The 16,488-nt window shown below is 41.7% G+C and overlaps 1 protein-coding gene across 2 annotated transcripts in view; it reads right to left on the bottom strand.

Moving 5' to 3' along the window:
• The window catches only part of LOC121293328 (zinc finger protein 292-like), a 403,832-nt gene that overhangs the window by 349,482 nt on the left and 37,862 nt on the right, over positions 1 to 16,488 (bottom strand). Inside the window, exon 2 of one of the 2 annotated variants that reach the window (XR_005946495.1) lies at positions 1,351 to 1,484. The exons of the other annotated variant lie outside the window; for it this stretch is intronic. The gene's annotated coding sequence lies outside the window, so the exon portion shown is untranslated. The remainder of the gene's footprint in view (positions 1 to 1,350; positions 1,485 to 16,488) is intronic. 2 annotated transcript variants of the gene reach the window in all.

Genomic DNA, 16,488 nt, shown 5'->3' with positions numbered 1-16,488 from the left:
GCGCTGCAGCTTTTAGTTCACTTACTTTTTGCGACCACTGACTGCTTCCTGTAGGAAAATCCCTCTCAAAATGCTCACGCACGGTTGCAAAATGCCACTGAACATCGCTTTTTATTCCCCCATTGCAACTCTGACACCGCAGACTAAACAGACACACTTGACTTTAATGCTTGAAAACAAAAAATTGTTCTCCCACTCTTGATGGAAATAGTGGGTCTTTTGCCTTAGTTTTGGATGGGCCTGCCTTTGCATCGATGATGACAAGGGTAGATTATTTTTCCTGCCGCACGCTAGCTAGCAGAGGTTGTGCTAGTACAGATGGTCTTCGACTTATGCCAGTCCTCAGTTATGACAAATCACAATTGCCACCCATGTTATTACTTACGGCATCAGACCTGCACTTACGGTATAACACTGACTCAGGCACCAGAGTTGTTTACAAAAGTTGGCAAATTAGTTAGCATGTAGCGGAAAAATAATTATATGACTTGAATCCTGTACTACTATTGGTTAATTTTCCAAATCTTAATGCAAACTAACAGTTGCTCGCGATCAATATGTTGGCGACCCGTGTTCTAGATGGTAGCGGTCATGGTTTTGGAAGGTTGCTGTCTCAGGAGGCTTGGTGAGTTCCTGAGGTACATCTTGTACCACTGTCCATCTGTAATGGAGGGAGTGAATGTTTGTGGTTAGAGTGCCAATCAAGTGGGCTGCTTTGTCTTGGATGGTGTAAAGCTTCTTGAGTGTTATTGGAGCTGCACTCGTCCAGTCAAGAGGAGAGTACTCTATCACAATTCTGACTTGTGCCTTGTAGATGCTGAACAGGGTTTGGGGAGTCAGGTGAGTTATTTGTCACAGGATTCCTAGCCTCCGACCTGCTCTTGTTGCCACAGCATTTATATGGCTAGTCCAGTTCAGTTTCCGGTCAATCATAACCCTCAGGGATGTTGATAGTGGGGGACTCAGTGACTGTAATGTGATTGAATGTCAAGGGGCGATTGTTTGATTTTCCCTTGTTGGAGATGGTTGCAGCCTGGCATTTGTGGCACAAATATTACTTGCGACCTGTCAGCCTAAGCCTAGATATTGTCCAGATCTTGCAGCACTTGGACATTAGTTGACAAGCCCAGGGAGATAGCTCAGCTTTACATCTGCTTATACATGGAATGGACAGAACTACATTACAGAAGTCATACTTGAATCACTATCAGCTCTCTGTCTCTAATGCAGTTCTATTCATCTCAATTATATTCAAACAATGACCCTGGTGTTTAAAAATGCTTGGCAACATAACTAAGCTTTTCTTCATTGTAATAGGAAAGTTGAGTTTGTGATGAAGCCTATACTTACCTTGAGTTTGGAGGTCAGGAACTTCTATTCCTGACAAACTTCGGGCCTTTTGCACATGCATCGGCTGGGAACTGGCTGCACTTGTGCAGGTTGGGTATTTTTCATTCTTCAGGCCGAGGGTTGGCCCCACATGCCTGCACAGAAGAGAGAAAGAAGAATGGTGCGAAAGCGCAGGTCAGATGACTTGGTACAAAGCACCATTGTTCAGTGAGTGTCCCAGGGACACAGAAGTCCCAAACCAGGTAGGGGGACAGAGAGAGGTCCCAAATAGAAGCCTCAGATGAGGGACAAAACAGGTCCCAATAAAGTTAATTTAAAAGAAAGGCACTGAGAAATAGGCTCCAAATTAAAGTCAGACCTGCAGAGAACAGACTAAGTGGGCACAAGAGAAGTAGCCCTCTGTAGTCTTGTTCGGCTCGGCACAGCTGAAGATCTGTAACTGTGCTTGTAAGGGGCCGGTTGAGTGTACTTGGAAATCCAGAGGGCAAGAAATCTCAGGTGAGGTGGGTCATTGTTGGAGCTGCTCGAGGGCACCAACTTTTGGCGAGAATTCCAAGGCAAGTTCTTCAGATGTGTAGATTGGAAACCCTCATGATAAAGACGAAGTTTCCGAGAGATTGAATGGCTCACAATGTGACAAACATCTGGGTGGGCTGAGAAATCCATGGAACTGAGTTTGGTTGCATGTCATTTATTCTGTGGTTTGTTTGACCAGAATTTGCTTGTTAATTCACATGTACCTCATAGTATAGATAGATATTGCAAATTGTTTTATTGTTCTAAACCTGCAAAGTTTATTTTTGTTTGGTCCAAATCCGTGGAATGTTGTGTCTTTATTCACTTAGTAAGTATCTTGAACCTCAAAATGTCTACTTTAAACAAACCGTTACTGGTTCTAAACCAGATCACCTCCACAACCCGGGGTCTAGCCAAGGTCATAAAAAATTGAGGCGGGGGGGCGCTCGACCAGGATCTTTAACCCACAGATATATTTGAGTGCTGATACTTGCGGAGAGTAAGATTTATAAGATTTCCAGAGTGAATTTTACTATACTGATTGAAAAGCAGAATGTCTTTGCCAATTGCTAAGTCTTTTCTGCAAAGGGAAAACTTATCCTTGAGTGACTTGCAGCAATTAACTAAGACTAGGTAACTTTTCTGCTAATGCTGTTCAAAGTTAAGAGTTAAAAGCAGGGGCTAAGACAGCAGAAATAAATGAGGTAACAGCACAGCATCTGGAATTGGAAGAAGAAAAAATTAATCCAGATAACAATGTTGTTGAGTTAGCAAGAATTCAGTTGCAAATTAAGCAGTTTGCAATTGAAAAATAAATTTAAAAAGCTCGATTTAGAAAAAAAAAAGGAGCAAAAGAAATGGAAGTGCAAAAGCTTGAGCTAGAGTTTCAAAGAGAGGAAGAAATCAGATAGCATGAACTGGCTAGAGAAAAGCTTAAACAGAACAAAAGAGGGTCCAGTAATTCGGATAAGGAATCAAGTCCCATTCTGAGCTTTGATATGGACTCATTTTCAAAGTGTTTTAGTTGGGAAGGCTATTGATGTGTATTCTAATCTTTCAAAAGAACAATCTTCAGATTATGAGAGAGTTAAAGCTGCAGTACTTAATACTTACGAGCCTGTCCCTTAAGCATTAAAAGACTGAATGAAACAGTTGTAGAATTTGCTAGGGAAAAGGACATGGTGGTTTCGATCCCTGAAGTTAGAAAATTTTGAATATATGAGAGAACTAATGATAATGGAAAAGTTTCAAAAATAGCATCCCAATATTAGGTTGCACTCGGAAGACTAAGTTTTCTAAGGTATGAGAAACAGCAGTTCTCGCAGATGGGTATGATATATCAGACAAGTAATTAGGGGGTAGTAGATCTCCATCTGTAAACCATCAGGGAAGCTAGAGGGACAAAAAAAAAGTCTAGCTTTATGGAGGCGGCATAAGATGCTCCAGTCAAGAAAAATGGTAGTGTAGGAGGTAAAAGTGATGTAAAATATGCTGCTATTGCCATGAGTAGGCATCTGAATGGTACATTGGTGGCAGTATTAAGAACACTTAAGGAGTCTTTAGAAAAGGCCATACCAAAAAGGAAATAGGTGTTAAAACAATGGCACCGGTGCAAGTGACTGAGACTTCCACAGAGAAAGTTGCGCCAGAAAGTGAAACTTAGATTGTAAAAACATTAGAAGCACAAGTAGGTAGAGCTGGAAAAGATTACAAGAAGTTTATACTGGAAGGGGAAGTCACTCCATTTTTGCCCAAGGAACAGTCCAGAAAAATTGTTATCCTGGTTCAGATCAGAGCTTATTGTTAGCAAAGGATTTGAACCTTTCTTCAGAAAGTTCACTGAACTGGAATGTTTTAATACAGGATATCAAGAGGAAGTATGGGCCTTACCCATTGTATATAGAGTAAACTTAAGTTGTGCTCTGATGAAGGGGCCTTGTGTAGCTGGTATTGTTCCAAAATTATCTACTACAAACATAGACTTTATATTGGGCAATGATATGGTGAGCAGTATAGTTTTTCTACAAGTTGGGATGGAGTGTCACAGTTCCAAAGTTGTTGCTGCAAATAAAAACTCCTCGCCCAATTGTGACCCAGTTGACCGAAGAAGTTGAGTATAAAAGCTGGCAAGTCATGCTGCAGCTGTATAGAACCTTGGTTAGGCCACACTTGGAATATTGCATGCAATTCTGGTCGCCACATTACCAGAAGGATATGGAGGCATTGGAGAGGGTGCAGAGGAGGTTTACCAGGGCGCTGCCTGGTCTGGAGGTTATTAGCTATGAGGAGAGGTTGGAGAAACTCAGATTATTCTCACCACAGCGATGGAGATTGAGGGGCGACTTGATAGAAGTTTACAAAATTATGAGTGGCATGGACAGAGTAGATAGTCAGAAGCTTTTTTCCCAGGGTGGAAGAGTCAATTACTAGGGAACATAGGTTTAAGGTGAGAGGAGAAAACTATAGAGGAGATGTGCAGGGCAAGTTTTTTTTTATACAGAGGGTAGTGAGTGTCTGGAATTCGCTGCCAGAGGAGATGGTGGAAGCAGGTATGATAGTGGTGTTTAAGAGGCAGCTTGACAAATACATGAATAGGATAGGAATAGAGGGATACGGACCCCGGAAGTGCAATATGATCGGCGCAGGCTTGGAGGGCTGAAGGGCCTGTTCCTGTGCTGTACTTTTCTTTGTTCTTTGTTCCTTGAACTGATCCGACTAACAGTATTGATGTATTGGCCTTGGTAATGGAACAAAAGAAGGGCCTGCAGCCTTGCAAACTAAGAATAGTCAGCGGAAAGAACTGAAAACACAAAATAGTCTGGAAGGGTCAGTGACCATGGATACCGAATTACAAGTGCTTGCCAGTGTTGACACACTGCGTACAGTGGCAGGTATCGAGGCAAGTGGACAGTTTGCAAATGACCATTTCAAACCTGCAGAGGATTGAATGACATGTTCCCTGAACTGTGTGACAGTTGAAATATTAAAAGGAACAATAAAAATCCAGAGTGAGGAAATGATTGACATTGTTCAAAGATCTGTTTGGAACGGGATCAGGAAAAACTACAAGATCTTGAAATGATCGAAGTAGGATTACGAAACCCTTTTGTGTGAAATCCTTGAAATGGCTAAAAGAGGTTTTGATCAAAGAAATGAAATGACTTGTTAATGTACAAAGAAGGTATTTTGACTTTTGTGTCTTGAAGTGAGAATTTAACATGTTTAACTTCAGAAACGTGGGTTTGAAGATGGAATTACACCTGCAGCTAACTAACAGGATGACGATTGGGTTATGGACTTAAATGAAATACTCTTTACAAAGTTAAAGACTGGGAATAAGAGGAAAAAGAAATGCAAGTGTTGAGTTATGATAATTCTATAACGTTTAAATTCTGTTAATCCTACTTGTAACATGTATTGAATTTTGTTTTGGTTAAACCTTTGCAACTTTGTAATACGATGTGTGTAATTGTGGAACAAAGTGAAAATTATACTTTTGTAGTACGCAATAAGCTATTTATTAGAAGTTTATGATGTTATGTTCTTGTAAAAAATGTGGAACGCCATTATGAAGACACTTTCGCTGTTTAGTGAAGCTCTCTTTCTTCCAAGGGAGAGGTTGTGATGAAACCTATACTTACCACGTTGAGTTTGGAGGTTAAAAGCCTGAGCTTAAAATTATTTTCAGAGCCAACCAAACGGAATCAAATTAGTCCCAAATTATACAAACAGTTAAAAGCACTCCAAATCAAAGATATGCAAACGGCAAGTACATTTTGCAGAGGGCAAGTTCTATTTAAAAAGATGAATTCAACCACTGGGAATAATTTAACTTTCTCATTCATTTATGGCATATATACATCAAGAGCATATAAAGAGATTTTAAATCCTCAAATCTAATTTTAGTGTCTGCCTGGAAAAAGAATTTGAAAAGAGGGCATCTCTGATGACAAATTTTAGTACATGTTTTATAAGGAAGGAATGCTTTGTAAAGCTTCCTGGTGCAAACAAAATTCTTTTTGGCACTTCAAAATTAGCCAAAAAGGGAGCCAATGTTTCAAATGAGGGTTATTTTGTTTAAATTATTTGAGTTAGACTTGTTTTTATGTTAACTTTCCAAGGATCTACAGAAGTAAAAGCAGGGAATTATAACTGCAACAGATCTAGCCAGAAGATCATGAGATCACAAGTTATAACTCAGTATTTCTAATTTCTGTGACTAAACTTGAATCATCCTCCTTTGACAGCTTCAATTCCAATCCCACTAAAAAAAAATCAACTACAGTGCAAAACAGTATTGCTCCACTGTGCCTCATCACAGTTTGCATATCGCCAAAAGTTATAGGAAACAAGCTTGTAAAGAAAACATGACCAATAACATGCCAAGGAGATTCAAATACAAAAATGCTATGTGAAAAATGTAATTCTGTGTAGAAACGTCATTTAATCAGTTCCATGGGGAGGTGGAAGTGGGGGCATGCTTCTAGTAGCTCAACACATGAAAGAGTTTGAAATTTAAAATCAGTATAGTAAAATCAAAAAATTCATATGATTCCACTAATATTCTGGAGTTGGATAACCCTCATTGAAGTTCTAGGTCCAATCTTAACATCTGATGTGCAAACATTCTAGAAATCAATATTGGTTTTTCAATAGCTCTGAAACCCAAACATATTAATCAGCGAAAAATTCTGAATGAAAAAACAAGTACTTGATGCAGATCAAGAATTTAAAATATCAACTAAACCATGAGGTTCTTGGATCCTAGTAGTCATAAGGGTTGCTATAAATACATTTTCTGCAATGATTGTACAGTTTTCCTCTGTGGCTTTTGCAAGTTGGAAGACAAAGCTCCTACTAAAGCCCAGCAACATCTGCAAGGAATTTTCCACACAGAAAAAAAGGTTCAAAAATGATATCAATAATCTAACTGGGGAAGAGGTTAATAAAAAGCAACAGCTTTCATTCAATTCAGTTACAGCAAATACTAAACTGGGTGTGAACAGCTTTTCAAAAATAACTGTGCTTATCATTGAGATATCAGACTTTTACAGCAAAGATGTGCCAGTTGAGCAAAATATCAACCAAACAGGTCAAGCTCCCCCACCTAAAAAAAAGTAGACAGCTGAAGACCAAGTGTCAAAAAAATGATTGACATTCCACTCTAAACAATGGCCATAAACAGCTGAATCAGAAAAATGCAAGGTTTGGCCTATGTGCAACATTAACACCAGCATAGATCAGCAGGGCCAAATAGCCTATTTCTGCACTATACATTCTGTGCAACTTACAAGTAAGTACACTCGCATCTCAGTCAGAAGGTCACAGTTTTAAGACCTGCTCTAGGACTTACACAACCTCGGCTAACATTTCAGAGCATTACTAAGGGAGTGTCATATTGCCAGAGGTGCCATCTTTCAGATGAGATACCCCCTCAAGATGATGTAAATATCGACAGCACTATTTATACAGCAGGAAAGTTCTCCCCTTGTCCTGGCCATTATCCTGAAGGCAGCATAACTAAAATTAGTGACGTAACTCATTGCTGTTTATGAGGTCTACGGAGAATAATCTGGATGCAGCAATTGCCTATAAATCAGCAATAACTGAAATAAATTAGCAATAGCGTGCGAGACAACGTGTGAGAATGCAGGGAAGCACCTCTTTTAAAGGCTGATGTTATGTTCTATTGGCTCAGTTAACTGACGTCCCCTTTGCAACTTTTCAAAATGATTCTCAACCATTTCATTTATTTGTTGGATCATTGTGCAATATTTTATAATTAACGGTGGTCTTGGTGCTAAGCTATTTTGCAATGCTGGGTTTACTAGCTTTCAAAAAATTGGACTTGATATGTGAGGATTTTTTGTATTCTCCTTGTCTTAATGCAGTAAAAAGGATAGTAACTGCCTGGTTGAAATCTTCTAGCTTTGTGCATATGTGCTGAAAACGCATTAGCTGTGACCCTACCAGTTCACGGGAGGTGTATTTTAGGGTGATCGCTTTGCATGTAGAAGAAGTAAGTCACTTATTCTTTCTAAAAAGTGCCAATACTATATCTAGGAAATTAACACCTTCCTTTGCAACTTTAAGTTTAATGGAGGGGTAATGACTGAGGGTCGAGGAAGTTTTCTAATTTTGCTTCTGTGCCAGTCCAGATACCCCTTTTGTCAGCCAAGTTTTTGTAGTAATAGATAGGGAGCCTGTGACACTTTTTAACAACACATGGCAGAGTCAGAAAAGTGTGTATGTTTGCACAAGTTGGGGAAAATTTCTTACCCATAGCTATGCCTTTGATTTGAAGGTAAAATTCATGATTGAATTGATCGTTGTTTTTTCTTAAACCTCAATGAAGTAACTGATTAGAGCTTCATCTGGTCAGTCAGGCTGGGGAAAGATATTCAAGATATTTCAAACAGGCAGCATACCTATCTTTGTGTACAGAGACTTCCAATGTCCAATGTAAAAAGTAAGGCACTGGGGAGTACATTCGAGAGTTAATCACCGCTGTAAAAGGGTTTGTGTCTTTAATGTAACTAGGGTGACTCTATGCTCAGGGGTTCCAATCTATGTCTCATTAAAGTACGATGATCATGTGAGAAAGTGCATTAGTTTATGAAATGTGAAGGATGTGTGAATTAAACCATTCGTACCTGACAGTCAGCTTGGTGCTGCAGAATAAGTGTTTGTGTATTCCCATTGTTGCACAGTTGGACCTTTAGAGGTCAGTATTCTGACATGTTTGTAAGCACTCACTTCAAACCGGGGCATCGAGGGGAAATAAACTTGAAATTAGTGGAACAAAATTGAAGAATGCTGGAGAGTGCTAATTGCTTGCAATTAATTTTTTAAAAGGGGCTGCAAATGTGAGATTCATTCCCAATAAGTTACCTTGTGCCAAGTAGTTGGAATCTGAGAATGGGAGTAGATTAACATATTTTTAGATACCATGTTAAGGTTTAATATGCAGAGATGACAGGTGAATAAAACATACATAGATGTAATACACACACTATTGGTGCTACCTTATCTAACAAAGGAAAGCCAAAAAAACAATTCAACACAAATACAGTGGTAATGTTGCTACATGGCTGCAGCACCTAATAAAAGGAATTAGTGAGAATGAAAAAGCAGCTCCTGAAAACAAGAGTTGCTCCCAAAAACCAAAAAGTAGCCCTCGGGGGGTTGGGGTGAGGGAGCCTGACCCCTGCCCAACAGGCAACAAACTGATCCTCCCCAGATTTCCACACCAGAGTCTGGAAGGACATGAAGCTCTGGAAAGGTGTGATAAGGAAGGAGTAAGGAAATAAAACTAGGAACATAGGAGCAGAATTAGGCTATTCAACTAGATCATAGCTGATCATCTACCTCAACGCAATTTTCCCAAACCATTCCCTGACCCCTTGATGTCTTTAATATCTAGAAATCCATTGATCTCTGTATTGAACATACAGAATGACAGAGTTTCCACAGTCCTCTCGGGTAGAGAATTCCAAAGATTCACCACCCTGAAGAAATTCCTCTCAGTCCTAAATGGCCTAACTTTTATTCTGAGACTATTCCCCCTGGGACCAGCTAGGGGAAAGATCCTTCATCTGTCCAGCCATGCATGAATGTTATATCTTCAATGAGATCATGTCTCATTCTTCTAAACTCTAGAGAATACAAGCCCAGTCTCCTCAATCTCTCCTCATAGGACAATCCTCTCTCCAACATCGTCATCACAGGAATCAATCTGGTGAAACTTTGGTGCGCTCCCTATATGGCAAATTTATATTTTTCTTTGGCAATATGACCAAAACTGTAGACAATACAAGCTGTGGTCTTACCACAATGCTACACAATTGCAGCAATATATTTATTCTGGCACTCAAAACCTCTTGCAGTAAGGGCCAACATACCATTTGCCTTCCTAATTGCTTACTGCAATTCTCCTCCAAAAGTCCTCCTGCTGACGAAATGTCTAAAATATAACACTGTCATAACCAAAACCTTATTCTACCAGTGAGACAAGCACAACACCTCATGGCAACACTCACTTTCCAAACACTGGCACTTGGTTATCCATGTCATTGTTTGAGCAAGAGAGCGCAGACATGTCCATATCACTTGCAATATAACATGACTGCTGGACCTTATCCAACCTACCATCTCCAAGAGCCTGGCCCCAAACAATGGAGGATAAAAAGAAGCAAAATTAAATGTCAAAGCCTTTAAGATCCCACTAAGGTGACCCTTCTCAGTCATTGCCTCACTACCAACCTCCAGCTACCAGGAGCTACAATGTGCCCATAGTTTCTGGTCGAACCCATAGTCCACTTAATAAGGACTTATGAAGAAGTCCTTGGTGACTCAGGAAACATCGTGACTTGTTCAACGAAATGACCAAGCGATAGAAAAACTAATAGAGTGCAAGTGTAAAGCTTTCATGACTGGAACCTTCACCACGGCTCAAAAGAGAAATGCAGCGGTCCGGCATAAAACCTGTAATATTAAGTAAATAGGAAAAATAGAAAGATCATGGAAGATCCACCAACTCACAGGTGCCAATGACACGTGCAGTTTCTTCAGTGTGGTGAAGATGATCTATGGCCCAAGCACTTGGGTCCGCCCCATGGAGTCAAGCATGGAGGGGAGCTCATTAAGAACAAGGAGGTGGTCAGTGCTCACTGAAGAGAACATTTTGAACAACTCCTCTTTGTACTAATGGTGGAGGAGGAAGTGAATGTTTAAGGTGGTGGATGGGGTCCCAATCAAATGCGCTGTGTCTTGGATGGTGTTGAGCTTATGTGCTGTTGGAGCTGCACTCATCCAGGCAAGTGGGGAGTATTCCAACACACACTTGTGCCATGTAGATGGTGGGCAGACTTTGGGGGGGTCAGGTGGTGAGCTACTCGCAGAATTTCCAGCCTCTGACCTGCTCTAAATAGATACAACAGAAAATGCTGAAAATACTCGGTAGGCGAGCCAGCATCCATGAAGTGAAAAAGCCAATTAATGGCCCCTCCTTGGTGCTTTAAACTCCTGAGGAAAGGGTATTTGAGAGCAGCTGCTTGCAATTTCACAGAATTTTAATAGCACAGGAGGCCATTCAGCCCACTGTGTCTGCACCAGCTCTCCAAATGAGCATTATGACCTAGTGCCATTGCCCTGCCTTTCCCCATACCCCTGCACATTGTTTCTATTCAAATAATCATCTAATGCCCTCTTGAATATAAGAGGAAGGTTGATGAAGAGAATGTAATTTCTATATTGTGTGTGGGATCTTCAAGTGCTTTCAGGGACCATGTGTGGAGAAAGCGTCTCCAGCTGTTTCAGCTGAAACTTGATTGTTTCAAGCTTGAGGGGCAGCTGCAGTCAATGCAGAACATCAGGGAAGGTGATAGTTTTCTGGATCGTACATTCTGGGAGGTGACCAGCCCACATGCAGTAAGGGTTCAGGACATTAGATAAGTGGCCATCCGTTAGAGTAGGAAGAGGCAGGAACTAAAGGAGTCTTCAGAGCATGTAAGACCCTCAAACAATTACTCAGCATTGAAGACTGTTGGGACTGAAGGAGTGCAGTTCAGGCCATGTCACTAATAGTTTGGGGACCACAGAGTGTTTCCTAAGTACATAGAGTAAGTGCCTGAAGGTTAGAGAGTGGCAAATATCAACCCTCATTCAAGAAAGGATGTAACTACAGGCCAGTTAATTTAACATCAGTAACATGGGTATGGTTTTCAAAGCAATAATTGGGGCAGGGAGGGAACAAAAAAAACAGGCACGGAGAGGTTCTGAATTCATTAAGGATGGCCTGCACAGATTTGTAAAAGGCAAATCATGCTTGACTAACCAAAATTTATTTTTTAATTAACAGAAGGTTGATGAAGGGAATGTAATGAATGTTGTCTGTGGATTTTAAAAAGCATTGATAAAGTGCCATATAAAAAACTGGCTAACAAAATTGAGACTCATGGAAGAGAAGAGTCAGTGTGCAAGAGCTGTGGTAAATAGCTGCTGTTCAGGCTGGAGGATAAACAGTGGTGTTCCCCTAAAGGTCAATGTTAGCACCACAAATTTCAAAAATTGGTGGATACCACCAAACCTGGAGGTGTGCCAAACAGTGAGGATGATATAAATCAATTGCAAGAGGACAAAGATAGGCTGACAGACTGGGTTGGCAAGTGGTAGCTGGGATAGGGAAAGGCAATATAGACTGACAGTTCTAAAAAAATGTGCAGGGACAGAAGGTCCTCAGGCTGCACGCACAAAGATCCTTCAAGGGGGCAGGACATGCTAAGAGAATAGTTAAGCATATGAGCTCTTGCCTTCATAAATAGAAATATTGAGTACAAAAGCAGGTAACTTATGCTGAAACTTAATAAAGTTCTCTGGTTAGGCCACAACCAGAATATTGCATCCAGTTCTGGTCACCATACTTTAGGAAAGATGTGAAGGTCCTCAAGAGAGCACAAAGGAGATTTACCAGAATGTTTCCAGGGATGAGTCACCATTTTGTGCTAACACCTTATCCGAAAGAAGCCATTGTGATTTGAACGCCAAACTATGCAATATTTTAGTAGACTATCCACTAACTAGCAGATGATAAAAGTACTTAATTAATTCGTAATTGAAGTAATTAATCAGGGAGTTAATAAGGGTTGAATTCTATTTCTGTTTTCCTAACATTCTTATGTGTATTTTTGAGTGTGTACCTTGGGAAGCAACTGTATTATTCTGCCACGGCCTCTGACAAAATAAACTGTCCTCGACTGGTCTAGTAAGTGTCCCTAATGAATAAGGAGTCTGTCCAGCTTAAGATAAAGAATACATGTTTAAATATTCCATCGTCTCAAGTTTAAGGCAATGTGCGCAAATGACCATATTCAATGAAATTTACGCTGACAACATTACTGACCAATTGGCTACTAATAACTTTGATTCAAGATGGAGTGATGCCAGAATTATGTATAAGAGGAGGTTTTGGGAACCATCTTGTTTGTATACACCAAGTAAAAGGGCCCTGTATTGTGTTGTGCTTTCTTGGAGGCAGGGGTAAAATTCCAGTCAGGTAGCACCTGTCCAGTGGTATGCGACTGAGTCCAAGGACAGAGGCAGAATTTTTGTTGGTGTGGACCTCGAATAGTGCAGTTTGCTTCCGAGACATAGGTAGAGCTCATGTCGTTGAGGAGGGTCGAGGTCATTTTCCTCTTCTTCTGCACTGACCATCCATTTGAAATTGTGAAGTTTGTAGTGTATTGTTGGTAAACATATCAATTGACTAAAGGAGCAAAAAAGGTAAATGCATTGTTGTTTTATCCTTTATTCAATAAACTTTGGTATTATTTGCTAATTCCACATCCGAGTCTTTGTCTGATGGTTATATCTCTGTCGAGCCAAAGCAGGTTAAAGGGTTAATGGAATCCAGTAATTAGGCCATGCACAGCTAAACCAAATAAAGTCAATACTCAGGACACCAAGATTAGGTTGAAGAAGCTGGGTTTGGAACAAAGGAGATTTGATAGAGGTGTACAAATTATGACCAGTTTAAATCAGCTAGGCAAGGAAAAACAGTTCCTACTATCTGAGGCTGCTTGGCCTAAATAGCCAAGTGGTTATGGTACTGGGTTTGTAACCCCAAGATCAAGAGTTCAAATCTCACAACAGCAAACTATGAAACAATGTAACGTCATCTGAATAGGAACAGATGGAAACGTGTTTGTACTCGAAAGAGTTATTATCTGAGGCTACAAAAACTAGAGGACACAGATTTAAGGTTTTGGGAAAGAGATGAAAGGAGGAAGGTGACAATATTTTTTTTAAACTGAGTAAGTGATCACTTGGAACTCACTGCCAAGGGTGGTGGAAACAGAAACAATTATTTCAAAAAGAAATTGGATGGGCACTTGAAGGGAATTAACCTGCAAGGGTTAGAGTAGGGGAATGGGACTGAATGGTTTATTCTACAGACAGCTGGCCTGGACTTGATGGGCTTAATGGCCTCATTCAGTACCATAAATGACTGACTATGTCAAGGGCAATCACTCACCTCGATTTCCACTTTTTGTTCACATTTGGACCAAGGTTGTAATGAGGTCAGGGGCTGAGTGCCCCTGGCAAAACCCAAATTGAGCATCGGTGAGTTGGTTATGCCTCTGTAACTTGTGACACTTGATAACAGTGTCGACCACCCCCTTCCATCACTTTATTAACAGTAGAGTAGACTGATGGGACACTAATTAGCAGATTGGATTCGTTTGGCTTTTTGTGAACAGGACACACCTGGGCAATTTTCCTCATTGCTGGGCAGATGCTAGTGTTGCAGCTATACTGAAACAGCTTTGTTACAGGCACAGCTGGTTCTGGAGCACAAGCCTTCAGTAGTACAGCTGGTATGTTGTCAGGGTCCATAGCCTTTGCCATATCCAATGCCGTCAACTGTTTCCTGATATCATGTGGAGTGAATTGTAGGTTTGAAGGCTGATGCTAGGGACCACAGGCAGAGACAGTGATGGATAGTCCATTTCTCACTACTTGAAGATGGCTGCAAATGCCTTGTATTTTGCACAGATGTGCTGAGTCAGCCCATAATTAAGGATGGAGGGGCTGTGGAGGCTCTTCCTCTGATGAGCCGCTTAGTCATCCACCATCATCCACAACTGGATGTGGACCCCACAGCTTTGATCTGCTTCATTGGAAGTGATCGCCTGGCTGTTTCTTGCATGCTGCCTTCAACGTTCAGCTTGCATGTGGTCCTGTGTAGCATCATCAGATTGGCATCCCATTTTTAGTTATGCCTGGTGCTGCCTGCACCTAATATGCTATCTTGCACTCCTCATTGAACCAGGATTGATCTCCTGGCTTGACAGTAATTGTAGAAATGCCAGGCCATAAGGTTACAGATTGTGGCCGAATACAATGCAGCTGCTGATGACCCACAGGACCGCATGGATGCTGAGTTCTGAGCTGCTGCATCAGTTCCAACATTGTGCCGAAAATGGGAGATCTGTCTCACAGACTAGTCGAGCAACAGCCTGACAGTCATCCTCATGAAATCATATCTTACAGATAATGTCCCAGACACCACCTTTGCCATCCCTGGGTATGTCCTGTCCCACCGGCAGGACAGGCCCATTGGAGGTGGTAGCATATAGGTAGACTGTCGGGAGGGAGCTGCCCTGGGAATCCTCAGCATCGACTCCGGACCCCATGAAGTCTCATGGTATCAGGTCAAACATGGGCAAGGAAACCTCCTGCTGCTTAAGACATACTGCCCTCCCTCAGCTGATGAATCAGTATTCCCCCATGTTGAATATCACTTGGAGGAAGCCCTAAAGGTGGCAAGGGTGCAGAATGTACTCTGGGTGAGGGACTTCAATGCCCATCACCAAGAGTGTCTCAGTAGCATGACTACTGACCGAGCTGGCTGAGTCCTAAAAGACATAGCTAATAGACTGGGTCTGCAACAGGTGGTGAGGGAACCAACAAGAGAGAAAAACATACTTGACCTCATCCTCAGCAACCTGCCTGCCGCAGATGCATCTGTCCATGACTTTCGGTAGGAGTAACCACTGCACATTATGGAGACGAAGTCCCGTCCTCACATTGAGGATACCCTCCATCGTGTTGTGTGGCATTACCACCGTGCTAAACGGGATAGATTTCGAACAGATCTAGCAACTCAACACTGGGCATCCAGAGGCACCGTGGAACATCAGCAGCAGCGGAATTGTACTCGAACATAATCTGGAACCTCATGGCTCAGCATATCCCCCACTCTATCATCAGGTCAGGGGATCAACCCTGGTTCAATGAAGAGTGCAGGAGGGCATGCCAGGAGCAGCACCAAGCATACCTAAAAATGGAGGTGTCAAGCTGGTGAAGCTATAACACAGAACTACTTGCATGTCAAACAACATAAGCAGCAAGTGTTTGACAGGGCTAAGCGATCCCACAACCAATGGATCCGATCGAAGCTCTGCAGTCCTGCCACATCCAGTCGTGAATGGTGGTGGACAATTAAACAACTCACTGGAGGAGGCGGCGCCACAAATATCCCCAACCTCAATGATGGAGGAGCCCAGCACATCAGTGCAAAAGATGAGGCTGAAGCATTTGCTACAATCTTCAGCCAGAAGTGCCAAATGGATGATCCATCTCGGCCTTCTTCGGAAGTTCCTATCATCACAGGTGCCAATCTTTAGCCAATTCGATTCACTCTACGTGATATCAAGGAACTACTGAAGGCATTGGATACTGCAAAGACTATAGGCCCTGACAACATTCCGGAAATTGTACTGAAGACTTGTGCTCCAGAACTTACTGTGCCTCTAGCCAAGCTGTTCCAGTACAGCTACAAAACTGGCATCTACCCAGCTATGTGGAAAGTTGCCCACATATGTCCTGTACACAAAAAGCAGGACAAATCCAACCTGGCCAATTACCGCCCCATCAGTTCACCCTCCATCATCAGTAAAGTAAGTTGAAGGGGTCATCAACAGTGCTATCAAGCTGCACCTGCTTAGCAATATCCTGCTCACTGACACCCAGTTTGGGTTCTGCCAGGGATACTCAGCTCCTGACCTCATTACAGCCTTGGTTCAAACATGGAATAAAGAGCGAAACTCCCGACGCGAGGTG

The sequence above is a fragment of the Carcharodon carcharias genome, chromosome 2 (genome assembly GCF_017639515.1).
Source record: "Carcharodon carcharias isolate sCarCar2 chromosome 2, sCarCar2.pri, whole genome shotgun sequence".
In the NCBI taxonomy this organism is placed as follows: Eukaryota; Metazoa; Chordata; class Chondrichthyes; order Lamniformes; family Lamnidae; genus Carcharodon; species Carcharodon carcharias.
The sequence above is the reverse complement of the archived record's forward strand: the minus strand, read 5'-3'. Positions and strand labels throughout refer to the sequence as shown.